The 16,354-nt window shown below is 40.0% G+C and overlaps 1 long non-coding RNA gene across 2 annotated transcripts; it reads left to right on the top strand.

The window, feature by feature from the left end:
* Positions 1-5: 5 nt before the first annotated feature.
* LOC138757856 (uncharacterized) lies at positions 6-12,622 on the top strand. 2 transcript variants are annotated; one of them, XR_011353927.1, is made up of 3 exons: positions 6-86; positions 8,862-8,991; positions 12,204-12,622. It is a non-coding gene; the product is annotated as an uncharacterized lncRNA (long non-coding RNA). The 2 variants fall into 2 exon arrangements; XR_011353926.1 differs by lacking the exon at positions 6-86 and adding an exon at positions 206-283.
* The last annotated feature ends 3,732 nt before the right edge of the window (positions 12,623-16,354 follow it).

Raw genomic sequence — 16,354 nt, 5'->3', positions numbered from 1 at the left:
GAGGATGAACTGGAAACGTTGACCATTCTTTTTCTCTCACTGGTGCTGCTAAACACACTGAGTTGGTGCAGCAGGTCTCTTTCAAGGTAGACATACTGCTGCTTCTGTCAAGACTACAGGAGAGTCTGTACATTTACATCAATGGCCACGATAATATGAACTATTTTGTATCTGTATAAGAATGCACCTTTCTCACTGTAGTAATTGTAGTGCACCACTACGGGGCGTATGTATATGTTTATGCGAGGGTGTGAACAGTTTCCAAAGATAGTGGAAGGCATCAGTAAGTTTCTTTATGCTATTTGAATCTTGCATCTCTAAGTTATTTAAGAAGACTTTCAAGTAACACAGAGACATAACATGGTGGCAGCGGCATAAGAGAATTGCAATAGAGGTATATAATTGATTGAAATATGAAGGGGGAAAAAGAAAAAAAGATAACTGAAAAAATGGCTGGAGGAACAGCCGTTCACCCAGTTATGGACGGGAAGGCTGACGACATTGTTGACTCTTTTAAAAAAGTTTCAGCAGAAGTGGAATTTTGTATTCAAAAGCTATTTTAAAAATCCAACAGCAGAGTAGAAGGTCAATTATATACTTCTCTGGACAGGGGAGTGAGGCCTTGACTTATTTAATAGCTGGTAACTTGCAGAGGGGGAGAAAAATGATCCAGAGCAGATATTTGCAAAGTTTGCTTTTCACCTTGAACCCAGGTTTTATCATAGAAGTATAATAATACCTAGTGTCGCCGAGAATATTCTCCCAGAATCACAGTGCGGCTTTCGCGCAAATAGAGGAACTACTGACATGGTCTTTGCCCTCAGACAGCTCCAAGAAAAATGCAGAGAACAAAACAAAGGACTCTACATCACCTTTGTTGACCTCACCAAAGCCTTCGACACCGTGAGCAGGAAAGGGCTTTGGCAAATACTAGAGCGCATCGGATGTCCCCCAAAGTTCCTCAACATGATTATCCAACTGCACGAAAACCAACAAGGTCGGGTCAGATACAGCAATGAGCTCTCTGAACCCTTCTCCATTAACAATGGCGTGAAGCAAGGCTGTGTTCTGGCACCAACCCTCTTTTCAATCTTCTTCAGCATGATGCTGAACCAAGCCATGAAAGACCCCAACAATGAAGACGCTGTTTACATCCGGTACCGCACGGATGGCAGTCTCTTCAATCTGAGGCGCCTGCAAGCTCACACCAAGACACAAGAGAAACTTGTCCGTGAACTACTCTTTGCAGACGATGCCGCTTTAGTTGCCCATTCAGAGCCAGCTCTTCAGCGCTTGACGTCCTGCTTTGCGGAAACTGCCAAAATGTTTGGCCTGGAAGTCAGCCTGAAGAAAACTGAGGTCCTCCATCAGCCAGCTCCCCACCATGATTACCAGCCCCCCCACATCTCCATCGGGCACACAAAACTCAAAACGGTCAACCAGTTTACCTATCTCGGCTGCACCATTTCATCAGATGCAAGGATCGACAATGAGATAGACAACAGACTCGCCAAGGCAAATAGCGCCTTTGGAAGACTACACAAAAGAGTCTGGAAAAACAACCAACTGAAAAACCTCACAAAGATAAGCGTATACAGAGCCGTTGTCATACCCACACTCCTGTTCGGCTCCGAATCATGGGTCCTCTACCGGCATCACCTACGGCTCCTAGAACGCTTCCACCAGCGTTGTCTCCGCTCCATCCTCAACATCCATTGGAGCGCTTACATCCCAAACGTCGAAGTACTCGAGATGGCAGAGGTCGACAGCATCGAGTCCATGCTGCTGAAGATCCAGCTGCGCTGGATGGGTCACGTCTCCAGAATGGAGGACCATCACCTTCCCAAGATCGTGTTATATGGCGAGCTCTCCACTGGCCACCAAAGAAAAGGTACAAGGACTGCCTAAAGAAATCTCTTGGTGCCTGCCACATTGACCACCACCAGTGGGCTGATATCGCCTCAAACCGTGCATCTTGGCGCCTCACAGTTTGGCGGGCAGCAACCTCCTTTGAAGAAGACCGCAGAGCCTACCTCACTGACAAAAGGCAAAGGAGGAAAAACCCAACACCCAACCCCAACCAACCAATTTTCCCCTGCAACCGCTGCAATCGTGTCTGCCTGTCCCGCATCGGACTTGTCAGCCACAAACGAGCCTGCAGCTGACGTGTACTTTTTACCCCCTCCATAAATCTTCGTCCGCGAAGCCAAGCCAAAGAAAAGAAATGCTATGAATTTCAAGGCTTAATACAAGATACTGATTTAATTGTTGATAACTTCCTCACTAGACTAAAAATTGTTGCTGCAAAATGCAGATTTAAGGATAGAGAGGAAAGATTAGTTGATTAACTAATATGTGGATGTGCCCATTCCAGTGCAAAAGTCTCTTATAGGGAAGGATAGCTTGAAGCTGGCCGAAGTTGTAGACACAGCCAGAGCCTTTGAAGCCACGAGGTCGATGCAGATCTACCCGTAGCAAAGAGAAAGAAGGGTTGATGCTATAAAGAACACAATTAGAAAAGTGCAAACCCCCAAGTCCTGCAGGAGGTGTGGCAGACAACACGTCTTTGATGACTGAAACAAATGCTCTGTATATGGTTCTGAATGTAGAGCCTGTAGTAAAACAAACCACTGAATTAAGATGTGTAAGTCTGGTATGAAGAAAACAGTAATACCAGTGAAGAAAAAAGACAAGAAGATCCACCACATAAAAGGAAACAACATTGAGGACTCCGACACCCAGGTACTGGACATAGAATCCATACACCTTCACAAGATCTTGGGTTAAATGAAAGAAGGAAACAAGTTGCAAACAAGGATCTAAATAAAGAGGACAATCCAGAACAAGACTACGATATTTAAAGGTGAAGTTGGATACTGGGTCACAAAGCAACGTCCTTCTACTCAGACTCTACTGCCAGATGTTCCCAGAGGGCATAATAAAAGGGTATCAAAAGGATGGTGCATTGGAAACAGCAACATTAATGGCCTATGGTGGACCCATGATCAAGCATCTAGAGAGAGCTAACTAAGATCAATGCTGCCATAAGGGAAAGAGCATCCTCTCTACATTGCAGACAGACCAGCAATTCTACGTCTGAGCAGCTGCCAGGAGTTGGTCTCTGTCAATTAGGTCAATTATGAGATCCAGACGAAGAAGATCTCCAAAAGCATCAATAAAACAAAAAAAAAAGAGGAAATGATTTCTATAGAAGTACCTGCCAGGCTATGGAACAAAGTGGGAGCAGACTTGTTCACTGAGAATCAAGAATAGTATTTAATAGTAGCCTGTTAATACTCTGTTTCCATTCGTCAAAAGTGTGAAAGACCTGAGAGTGTCAACTATCACCTCAGAAATGAGAGTGCTTTTTGCTGAACAAGTAATACGTGACAATGGAACACAGTTCACGTCACAAGAATTTAAAAAGCTGGCCACAGAGTATGGGTTTGTTATCACTACATCATCCTCATACTACCCCAGAGGTTATGGGTTCATTGAAAGTCAAGTGCAAACTGTGAAATGCACACTAATTAAGTGTCGCGAAACAAAAGAAGAGTCATACCTTGCTCATCATTATGAGCAACACCTTTAGGGCTGACATGAAGTTCTGGCAGAACAGTCAAATTGCAGGAGATATAAAACAACTGCCAAGTAAAATACATCCTCCAGAAGACCAGGAGGAAACCAGAAGAAGACTGGCTGACACGCAAGAAGAAGGATGCCAGCATTATAACAAGCATGCAAAAACACTGTCAGAACTCTTCAAGAGCTGATGTTGAAAACATGGACCCCAGCAAAGGTCATCAGAGAAGATGAGGTATCAAGATCATACATTCTCGAGACAGACTCTGGAAATCAGCTGAGGTGGAACAGAATTTGCATCCGGCCAACACGATGTGATGAAGCAGAAAGCTTTAATACCAGCAAGGCCTGCAACACCAATATCAAGTGAGGTATCAAGTAAAGAGACCACAGCCAATAATACCAAAACATCAACACAGCAGTTGTCTGGTGAAGCACACAAGCTACATCACCTACACGTGTACCATCAACACAGAGCCTAACAGTTGCGGCCAAATCCACGAGATGGCAAAGGAACATACTGCCGCCAGTGCTCTATCGAAAAGAACTATTAAAAATAGCTGTGTAAATTAGTGACCAAGTTCAGTTACTTAAGTTGCACTGGAAAGAAAATGATAAAGAACACTAAATTTTTCTTTATCCCCTCAGTCACAGCTACTGCGATACAAACAACAGATCTGAAGAGGCAAGTTTAGGTTGTATAGTTTTGCCTTTCCAAACCTGCTGTGTGTTCAGTCAACCATGTAGAGAAGTGCTGTCCTCTTGATTGATTGAAGTCCTGTTGAAGGTGTTCGTAACACCTACGGTTGACCAGTTTGTGGCAAGCAAGCTGCGTTTTGCAGAAATGTTGCAGTCGTTGTTTAGGCTTGCGAAGAGAAAGTTTGCTGGGTCTAACTACAGTTAGACTCTTGTCGGGGTCACCGATGTGGCAGATGCAAGTTGTGGACAAATGCCATTAAGTTGAAATAAGATGAATAATAAGACCACACCTCAGGTTTCAGCCAGAGAAGAGTAAAAGAGTAATTTATTGATGTGCTGTCAGGCTAGATATAGACAAACAACAGGTGACCTGCTGTCATGACATTTGCAGTACGTACTACCTCATGACATTCACATTGAAGTAGGCCAGGGCCTATGGGTGCTGATGAGTGGCAAGTTGCTAGCCTGTTGTATGTAGCTATCATGAGTTTGGAGCTGTTAGTGCTGGTTTTGTCCATTCCACCCTCCCCCCCCCCCCCCCCACCCCCCAGTCCACCAGCATACTACTACAGGATGTTATATAGTCAGGATAATGTGAACTATTTTGTAACTGCATAAGAATACACCCTTCTCACTGTAGTGCACCACTGTGGAACGTATGATTATGAGTGTGTGTGAGAACAGTTTCCTAAGATGATGGAAGGGATCAGTAAGTAAACTCTCTTCTGTAATTTGAATCTTGCATCTCTAAGTTATTTAAGAAGCCTCCCAAGTAACACAGAGACTTGCTGATGTGTCTCTCCATGGTCTTGTGTACTGCCAGACTGAGACCACCTGCAAATTGGAGAAACAATACTTCATTTTCAGACTGGGCACCCTCCAACTGATGGCATTAAAATCCACTTCTCTGGCTTTTGTTTAAACCCCCTTCTCCTGTTGCCTTTCACTTCATTCCATCTCCTTTTGCATAAACATGATAAATCTTACCTTGTCCCTTATCGAATCCAATTAACACATTTTGTTGGTCTGGATTACTCCCTCAGCCATCATTGTCTGAATTCTGGGACTTCCATAAATTTCCTGCTTATTCCTTGAAGAAGGGCTCAGGCCTGAATCGTTGGCAATATGTCTGTCTCCTGTGGATGCTGAAAAGACCAGCTGAGTTCCTCCAGCATTTTGGTGTGTTTTTATTTACATCAATGAGAACTGATGCACAAACTGTTGTAAAGACCTGCTCAGGAGAGATAGAGTCGTGAAATGCAGACCCATCTACATGCTCAGGGAATTCACAACCACGCTGATAACTATAGTTTATATTACCACTTTTGGCTAATCAAGGTGAAGAAATGAAAATGTTTTACAGGCCATCTGCAAAGCCCATACATCCCACCCTGAATAGACCATAATTGTAGATGTCGGCTGTCTTCAACCATGCCAACCTGAAAGCAGTTCTCCCACGGTTTCTGCAGCATGTCAACTTTGCAACCAGAGGAGAGAACACCTTGGATTAGGTGTACATCAATATCCCTAGACTATGCAAGGCTGCTCCTTTTCCCCCACCTTGGATACTCTGAGCATATATCAGTCCTGCTAACCCTGGCATATGGACTGTTGGCAAAGTCAGTTTGCAGGGAAATCAGGATGTGGAGGGTGGGCCACAGCAGAGCTTCAGAACTGCTTTGAGACTACGGACTGGAACTGTTTCAGGAAGGTGGTCACCGATACAGGTCATGTAAACATTGAGGAATACACAAGTTCAGTTACTGGCTACATCAAAAAGTGCATTGAGATGTCACTGAGATCAAACGCTTCACGACCAGGGCAAAAACAGGTGAGACAAATCTCAGTTGTTTGCTGCACCAAGACCTGGCAAACATAACACACCAGATACTGTTATCCATCCAGACAGTTTCACCATTCATAGTCTGGATTGGAACTCAGATTCTGGAAAAAGGAGAGGAGGTGGTTTGTGCTTTTTTTGTTAATACTGGTAGTGTATGGATATTGGGGTTATGTCAACCTCCTGCTCTACCACCTTAGAGCAAATCTCTATTAAATGCAGACCCTTCTTTCTACCCCAAAAGTTCTCAACAGTGATTCTCGTCGGAGTTTATATCTGTCCTGATGCAGTGTGGTACAACATGGTACTGCGGGCATGTCCTCACTGGGCTGGGCAGGCTGGCCTGCCTTCTATATCTAGTTCCTTCCCATAAGATCCCTAATAAAGACCAAGAGCCCTAGTCTCCTCCCTCATATCTGCCTTGGATGTGAGCCCACAGCATATAGCGGCATGGTCTGGGTTTTCTGATTAATAAAGCATTTTACTGCTTGCTTCATGTCAGCGGGTGGTCATTGATTGCATTACATGATGATTACAAACAAGAACGTGGAGCTGTATGATGTGGTAAATAAACAAGAGATGACACATCCCACTGCACTACAAATCTTAATCAAAGATTTTAACCAGGCTTGCCTCAAGAAAACCCTGCCCAACTACCACCAGCATATAACCTGCTGTACCAGAGGTCCCAGCATACTCGATCACTGCTACACCAAGATAAGGAAGGCCTATTGTTCTTTCCTGAGACTTAATTTTGACATGTTGGATCATCTAGCTTCTTCTGCCTTCATAAAAAGAGATGCACCAGAGATCAAGACAGCTAGAAGGTGGTCACAGGAGGCTGAAGAACGATTGCAGGCCTTCCTCATTTTAGCAGATTGGGTAGTGTTCAAGGACTCAACTGAGGATCAGGGCTGTCACAGACTTTATCAAAATAGCTGTGGACGAGTATATTCTGACCAAATCATTTATGGTTTTCCCCAACCAGAACCGCTGGATGAACAATGAAATCTTGAACCTGCTGGGAGCCAGATCACAGGTATTTAATTCTGGAGATTCCAAAGAAGGAGCAGGAATGAACTGCAGAAAACCATCTCCCAGGTGAAGTGGAGTTTCTGGATAAACATGGAAACCATGAGGGATATCGACAGCAGTGGCAAGGCCTAAATGACATAACCTGCTACAAAACAAAATCCGGTGCAGTAGGTGACAGCAAAGCTTCACTCTCTAATTAACTCAATGTCTTCTACATCCAATTCAACCACAAAAACAAGAAAGAGCCACCCTGTGCACCCCCATGTCCCCTGATGATCCTATCCTGTCTGTATCTGAGAATGATGGGTGGGCTGCCTTCAGGAGAGTGAATCTGAGGAAAGCATCTGGTCCAGATGGAATGCCTAACCAAGTATTGCAACATTATGCTGACCAATTTACCAATGTATTCATGGATATCTTCAACATCTCACTTCAGCAGGGTGTGATACCCACTCGTTTCAAACAGGAAGTGAGGGAAAAGATTGCTGGGGCATTGGCAATGATTTTTGCATCTTCCCTGGCTACAGGGGAGGTACCAAAGGATTAGAGAATGGCAAATGTTGTCCCCTTGTTTAAAGAAGGTAATAGGAAGAATCTTGGGAATTATGCACCAGTGTCTCTTACTTCAGTGGTGTGAAAACTATTGGACAGGATTCTTGGGGATAGGATTTATGAGCATTAAGAGAAGCTTAGTCTGTTCAGGAACAGTCAGCATGGCTTTGTGAATGGCAGGTTGCCTCATTACAGGAAGGATATGGAAGCTTTAGCTTTAGAGAGGGTGCAAAGGAGATTTATCAGAACGTTGCCTGGATTGGAGAATGTGTCTTATGAGGCAAGTTTAACAAACATGGGGTACTATTATACTGTGTCTAACTTGTACTATGTATGAAATATCCACTTGCAAAACAACCTCTATCTGCATTTTAGTACATATGACATTAAAACTTGAATAAACTTGAATCCTGAACTGCTATAATGAAGCCTACAGTTAGCTCAAGGAACAACACCTTATTTTTAATTCGGTCATATTGCAGTTTACTGGACTCAACACAAATAAATTGCTCCTTTCTTCTGTTGTTACCAGATCTAGCTATTTGTGCTTCCCATTTCTTTCTTGTGCCTTCCTTATATTCTGGCCTGTTCAGCATGATCCAGTTGGCCAGAGATCACCTAGGTGTACAATATTAGCAATAAAATGCACAGAAAAGCAAGCATAGCTGTTAAACAGGCAAGTCTACAGATGCTGTCATTGAGTGCAAACCAGATGGCATTGACATTGACTTCTCTGGTTTCTGTAAGGCCCACTCTCCCTATCCCCCTGTCTCCTTGCCTCCAGCCTCCAAACCCCTTTCTCTCCCCCTATCACTTCTCAGTTCTTTTCTCATCTGCCTCCCATCCTTATCTACAAAAGACCTCTTGCCTATTGGCCTGTGCTTCTACCCCTGCCCTTTCATCTGCCCCACCTTTTTATTCAGGCATCTGCCTGTTTTCTGCTCATACATTGACGAATGGGTCAAGCCCAAAACTTTAGTTACATCCCTTTACTTCCTAGAGTCATGCTGAGGTTCTCCAGCTCTTCTGTGTATTGAGCTTCAGAATCAGAATTTATTGTTATGAACCTGCGACAAAATTTATTGTTTTGCAACTGAATTACAGGTGCAAAATTGCTATACTGTAAATTACATTTATATATTTATTTATACAGGTGCAAAAGAAGAGAACATGTTCATTCCTGCTCCTTCTTTGGAATCTCCAGAATTAAATACCTGTGATCTGGCTCCCAGCAGGTTCAAGATTTCATTGTTCATCCAGCGGTTCTGGTTGGGGAACATGAGGTACTATCTGTGGTTCATTGTTCATTCAGAAATATGATGGTTGGGGGGCGAAGCAAGATGGCGTAGAGTCTAGATGTGTAATCTCGACCTCTCTGGCCGGACTTTTAAGTATCCATTTTTTAACTCTTTGTTTTCAAGTTTAAACTCTTTAAATTTTAGCTTAAAGTATTGAGGAACTATTATGGCCATTAATGGTAAAAAGATTAACCCTCAAGTGCAGAAGAAGTTATATTTTCAAAGTGCTGAAGATTTGGGGCCTAAGTGACTTGTTACAGCTTCAGGTTTAATTTCTTCAGTGTCTAAACCACAAAGACTGCCTGTGGGAGCAGAAAAAAAAAGTCTACTACTCACCAAGTGAAGGATGACGCTGGAATTACCCGTTCTCTGGAAGAAGGTGCGTGTTCCCAAGAAGTGGATCCCGATTCTGGAAGCCTTTCGATTTCAATGGAGGGAGCACGCAGGAAGACGACTCCATTGTTTGAAATACATCAGGAAGCATTTCAACCTGAAGATATCGCTTTCCTCTGTGATTTTGCGTAAAAACAACGAGCTGCGGGGGAGACCAGCGTCGACCCCCTAAGGAAGTCGTGGTGCCATCGCTGGGAGTCCAGGCACGCAGTAAAACCTCTAAAATGCCTTTTGTTGAGTTGCAGCAAGAGCTGCAGTTACCTGGTTCTGCCACTACATCAGAGAAAGCAGGGCTGAGCTTTTCTGAGTTACAATGTATGCAGTTAAATGCTGTCATTCAACCTTTAATGAATGAGATGGCTCAAATGATAGCTAGTATAAGTTCAGAATTGAATACAGTTAAAGCACGTGTGGAAGCATCTTGTGAAGATTTTTTAAAAATTCAGTCTACTTTTTTGGGATGTAAACAGCAAGTGGTTTCTAACACAGAAAAAGTGTTGAAGGCTGAAAAATCAGTTATAGAATTGCGAGAATGTGAGAAGGAGTTAGAGAGGAAAATAGACTACTTGGAGAATCAAAGCAGAAGGAATAATGTGAAAATCGTTGGTTTGCCAGAAGGTATGGAAGGACAAGATCCTCTTCATTTTTTTAAAGACTGGATCCCACAAGTACTAGGGCAAGAATTTTTTTCTGGAGGCTTGGTATTGGAAAGAGCTCATAGAGCTTTAAGAATACCTTTACCTGGTCAACCACCGAGACCTGTAATAATTCGATGTTTGAATTATTTGGACAGAGAAGCAATACTTCGACTATCAGTGCAAAATGTGAGACAACGACAAACTCCGTTATTGATTCAGAATAGCAGAGTTTTATTTTACCCTGATTTGAATCAAGAGGTCATTCAATGTCGACGTCGATTTAATCAAGTTTTGTGGCGTAAAGGTTATAAGTCTACTTTTTGATACCCGGCAATGATGAAGATGTTTTATGGAGACTATCAATTTCGGTTTTTTGAGAATGATCGTGAAGCAATGATTTTTGCTGATTCATTGCCAGATATAAGAGGACAAAGACATAGTCCACCATTGTCTCCTAAAGAAAAATCTGGTTGTTCTGGAAACGGAAGAAATGGCAGAAATGGGAAAAACGGGAATGGAAAGAGTCCAACTTCTTCTGAAATGGCATCTACGAGTTTAGAATTTCTTGGATGAATAGAAGAATTTTCTTATTCTTATTTTACTTTTTATATTATTATGATATTTTGATGTTATTCATTGTTCGGCTGGGGAGGGAGAGATTTGCTCTAAGTTCTTTACTAGTCATCAGCCACTGGTGGGTGACCCAGACCCAATTTTTGTTTAGGGATTACTACCTTTTGGTAGTTTTTTTTGGGGTGGATTTAAAAATTTTTTTTATTTTCATTTTAGTTAGCTTTTAATTTGTGATTTTTTTCTCCTATTGGAGGGCCTATATACATTGATTTGAGTTTTCATATAAAGATATTATTGGTATTTAGTAATAATAGTAGATATGTCAAAGTTGAGGTTTGCTACTTTTAATGTTCGAGGTTTAAACAGTCCGATCAAGCATAAGTGAGTCTTGGCGTATATTAAGAAAATGAAAATTGATGTTGCTTTTTCACAAGAAACACATTTGAATGTCAAAGAAAGTATGAAATTAAAGAGGGACTGGGTTGGGCATGTATATTCTTCATTTAATTCCAGGGCTAAAGGTGTAGCAATTTTGATACATAAATATTTATCTTTTGAATTACAATCAATGGAGGAAAAGGCAGGATGTATTCTTAAATTGATTTTTGGTGAATTTTGGACTTTAGTTAATATTTATGCCCCAAATGTAGATGATGAAATATTTATTTCAGATGCATTTTTATATCTGGGTCAGGCTAATGATAATATTTTAGCTGGTGGTGATTTTAGTTGTGTTTTGGAACCTTTATTAGATAAATCTCCAAAGAAAGTTAAGAAATCTAAGATGGCAGTTCAGGTTCAAGCGTTGATGAAAGATCTTAATTTAGTAGATATTTGGAGATGTCTTAATCCGACAGAGAAAGATTTCTCCTTTTATTCATCGAGACATGAATCGTTTTCAAGGATTGACTTTTTTTTAGTATCGGCACATTTACAAGGGAAAATACAACAAGCGGAATATAAAAGTAGGGTGATTTCAGATCATTCTTTGTTATACTTTACATATGCAACTTCTGAGAAAATTCAAGTGGCCTATCGTTGGAGGTTTAATACAATGTTGTTAAAAATATGGAATTTATTGATTTTTTGAAAAAACAAATTAACTTTTTTTTGAAAGAAAATTCTAATTCTGTTCTAATTCTTGTATTATGGGATGCTATGAAAGCTTATTTGAGAGGACAAATAATTAGTTATACTTTTAAAATAAAAAAATAATGAATTAAATCAGAGTCTTGAATTAGAGAAACAGATTGATGAGTTAGAAAAGGAATTTCAGAAAGATGCTACAGAAGATCAGAAAATAGAATTATCTAGGTTGAAATTGGAATATAATACTTTGCAATTTTATCAATATGAATGTGTGATTAATAGGACTAAACAATGGTATTATGAATGGGGAGAGAAAGCACATCAGGTATTGGCATGGCAATTAAAGAAAGAACAGGTTTCGAGGACTATTAATGCTGTTAGACAGAATTCTCTTATCACTTATAAACCTCGTGAGATTAATGATGAATTTTGTTCATTTTATAAAAAATTATTTACATCTGAAGAAAAACAAGAAACTGGATTGATTGATCTTTTTTATCACAGTTGAATTTACCGATATTAGAGGATGCAGATATACAGGAGTTGGAAGAACCATTTACTGATTCGGAAATTAAAATGTCTATGATGGAAATGCCGAATGGTAAATCGCCTGGTGATTATGGATTTTCGGTTGAATTTTATAAAATCTTTTATGATGATTTTTCTACAGTGTTTGGGGATGTATTACGTCAAGTTGGAGAACATTATGAATTACCTGAGTCTTGTTCTAGTGATGATGTATTGGTGTATTTAACAAACCCAGTTCTGTCACTTTTGCACTTGAAGGAGTGTTTAATACAATATGGATGTCTTTCTGGATATAAAGTTAATTGGGAAAAAAGTGAAATATTACTGGTAAGTGAAGGAGATTATTCAGTTTATAAGAATATTATTAATTTGAAATGGACTGATCAAATTAAATATTTGGGTATAATTTTGAATGTTAATTATCAATCTTTATATCAATTAAATTATGTTCCATTAATTAAAAAAATTAAAACTGATTTGATTAAATGAAAAGATTTACCTATTAATTTATTGGGTTGGATAAATACAATTAAGATTAATATTTTTCCACGTATGCAATATTTGTTTCAATCTATTCTGTATTTACTTGATAATTTTTTTTCTCGAGATTTGAATAAAATGATTAGGGAGTTCTTATGGAGAGGTAAATTTTCGAGAGTAGCTTTGAATAAATTAACTTGGAAATATGAGTTAGGGGGATTACGTTTACCAGATTTTCAAAATTAGATGGAATATAAATTTGTTACAGCAACATAATGTGCCTATACTAAAACATTTAATGAAGTTATGGATAAAGAAAAATAAAATGATAGGCTCTAGGGGTGAATTATCGGCTTTGACTCCGTTGTATAATAATCAACTTATTTCTTTTTCAATACACAATCAAAGTTTATTACATTGGAGATTTAAAGGTGTGGAAAACTTGGGAGATTGTTTTAAAGAGGGTAAATTTTTATCTTTTAATCAGATGAGGGACAGTTTTGGTATTGATAAGAACTCTTTGTTTCTTTATTATCAAATTCGACCTTTGGTAAAACTTATATTTGGTAGAGATATGATTTTACCTGGAATGACTAAATTTGAGACTTTTCTTATGAAGGTAACAGAGAAGGGTTATATTTCATCTATGTATCAAATATTACAGGATGGTATGGATAAAAAGGGTTGGGTTAGATCTAAAAGTAAATGGGAAGCGGATATTGGTTTTATTTTTTCCAAGGATGATTGGTTAGATACCTGTTATGATAGTGTAACTAGATTGATAAATGCACGTTATGCAATGATTAACTATAATTTTCTACATCAATTATACTTAACACCTGAAAAATTTAAAAAGTATGGTTTTCATGAATCAGATTTGTGTTTTAGATGTGGTAATTTTGTTGGAACTTTTTTTCATGCTGCTTGGTCATGTATGCATATACAATCTTTTTGGAAGAAAATTCAATTGTTTTTAGAATACCTGTATAAGATTAAAATACCTTGAGATCTGACAGTATTTTTATTGGGTAGTTTGCAACCTCTGAAAGGTTTGGGATTAGATAAATTTCAACTTGCTTTTGTATATTCAGCTTTATCTGTAGCGAAAAATTGTATTGCTAGTATGTGGAAAGATACAAAGATGATTGATATTAATAGATGGCATAATGAGATGAAATATTGTTTAATAATGGAAAAAAATTTGCATCATGTTTTGCATGATAATTATAATTTTTTAATTAATAAGTGGTTGTTATACTCAGAATATTTACATTTCAATTTATGTTGATTAGATCTTAATATGTATGTTTAATTTTTCTTTAATATTTTTTCTTTTTTCTTTATGGCTCTCCTTAGGGTTAGGGTTGGCTGAAGGGGGGGTTCTTTTCTTTTCTATATATAAAAAATAACGTTCATGTTTATGGTTAATTGTTGTATATGTTATGTACTATTTGTTTTTTGAACGAATAAAGTTTAAAAAAAAAGAGATATGATGGTTGAGGGGAAGAAATGTTGTAATGATAGCTCTGCAGTTGGTGCAGATCTGCGAAGAGAGGGGAGCAGAGTCACAGCACTCCCACGGAGACTCATCACCTATTCTCACTGCCATCAGCTCTGTACAGGATTTAAACAGCCTGTAAATGGAGTTGACAGTGGTTTTATTTAAAAAATGCTGCAACCATGGGGTCTGCACCCAAGATGGCAGTGCCCATGATTGGCAGCAGCCACAAGGGGTTACAAACTCGGGGAAAGCAGAGGACTGGCACAGGACACCTGAAAATGAGAAGACCATGCCCCATTTGAGAAGGAGAAGCAGAGGAGACAACCCACAGGACAGTGAGCACAGCAGAGGACCAGTGAGGGGTTCTGAGGCTGAAGAACACACAGTTGGTGGGCTTTAGGCAATTCGAGGTGAGGAATCCATGTAGGCTGTGGGCTGCTGCTAACTGGACAAGGGATTCACACTGACTGCAAACTGCTGGAGACTTTGTCAAGACTGGCTGAAGGGGTACCAGGTATTGGAGCTGGGATGCAAGAGGTTGCTGAGGGCACTGAAGGGTTCCCAATCATGTTGGAGGATCTGGAGCTTGGATTGCTTCTGGTTTGGACTGGGCTATATGTGGATTCAGGCGCTGAGGGAACACTAGAGGTGAATCCATGGACATACGGTGACTCTGAGAGGACTCTCTTGCTTCTCTTTCTCTGACTTGTAAGAGGTGCTTCAGGTAATTTCTGCTGATGGCAAATCTGCCTGCCTTATGGCAGAAGAAAGTAAATTTTGTGTAATATTGCACTGTCTTTATTACATGAGTGACATTAAATTGAATTTGAATCCTGAAGATCATGAAAACCAGGTCTGCAAGGCTGGAAAACAGCTTCTTCCTGCATGGAGTGAGACTTTTTAACAATCTGAGAAACTTGTAAATTATATTTACATATATTTATTTTGGATTCCTATGTATATATGTCCTTTGTGAGCAAAGTGCACTGTGTGTTTATGTGTGTGCACTATGGTCTGGCGATATGCTGTTTCATCAGCTTGTATATGTATATCTACAATCAGATGACAATAAATTTGAACTTGAACTTAAATCATCTGCAGGTTCCCCTCAATTCACACATAATCCTGACTCAGAAATTCTCATATGTCCTTACAACACAGATGAATGACATTTCGTCCATTCAGTCAGTGTTGGCTCTCATTGCAATCGCTTCAGTCTTATTCCCCAATTATCTTCTTGAAACCTGTTTTCTCTGATATGCCTCTTTGCTCCCCACCCACTAGCACTAAGGAGTACTTTGCAGTACTCAATTAACCTATCAGCATACCTTTGGGGTGCTGACAGGAGACTGGAGTTCCCATGTCACAGGAAGAATGTTCTAACTCCACCCAAACAGACTGAAATTAGATAACCAGAGCTATCAGGCAGCGGCACCATGCTGTGCTACAATTGCATTCATTCATTATTGCAAAAGCTAAATCTTGGAACTCTCAGCCAAACCGTACTATGTGAGTAGTTTTACCAGAAGAACTGCAGTGCTTCAAGTCATTCAGCACAGAGTAGATCCCTCGGCCCAACTCATAAATGTCAACCAAGTTGGCATTCTGAGCTACTTTTATTTGCCTACATTTGGTTCATACCATTCAGAGCACTTTCTCCATATATCTTCAAATGTTTCTTGAACATCGAAACTTGTGTCCTGTTTCCTCTGTCACTTTGAGTGTCCCATAGATCTCACAAATTTCTCTCCTCTCACCTTAAACCTGTGCCTTTTGGTTTTAAAATTGTCTACTTTGTAAAAACAAAAGACTGTGAGCATTCATTTTAACCATGCACATCATGTTTTTATAAAACACTATAAAGTCACCCCTCAGCATCCTATATACTAAGTAATAAAGACCAAGCCTCTCTAACCATATAACCACTTACAGCACAGAACAGGCCAGTTTGGACCTACTAGTCCATGCCGTTACAAATCCCCACCCTCCTAGTCCCACTGACCAGCACCTGGTCCATACCCCTCCAGTCCTCTCCTCTCCATGTAACTATCCAGTCTTTCCTTAAATGTAACCAATGATCCCGCCTCAACCACGTCTGCTGGAAGCTCATTCCACATCCCTACCACCCTTTGCGTAAAGAATGTTC

Source organism: Narcine bancroftii, chromosome 3, assembly GCF_036971445.1.
Source record: "Narcine bancroftii isolate sNarBan1 chromosome 3, sNarBan1.hap1, whole genome shotgun sequence".
In the NCBI taxonomy this organism is placed as follows: Eukaryota; Metazoa; Chordata; class Chondrichthyes; order Torpediniformes; family Narcinidae; genus Narcine; species Narcine bancroftii.
The sequence above is the reverse complement of the archived record's forward strand: the minus strand, read 5'-3'. Positions and strand labels throughout refer to the sequence as shown.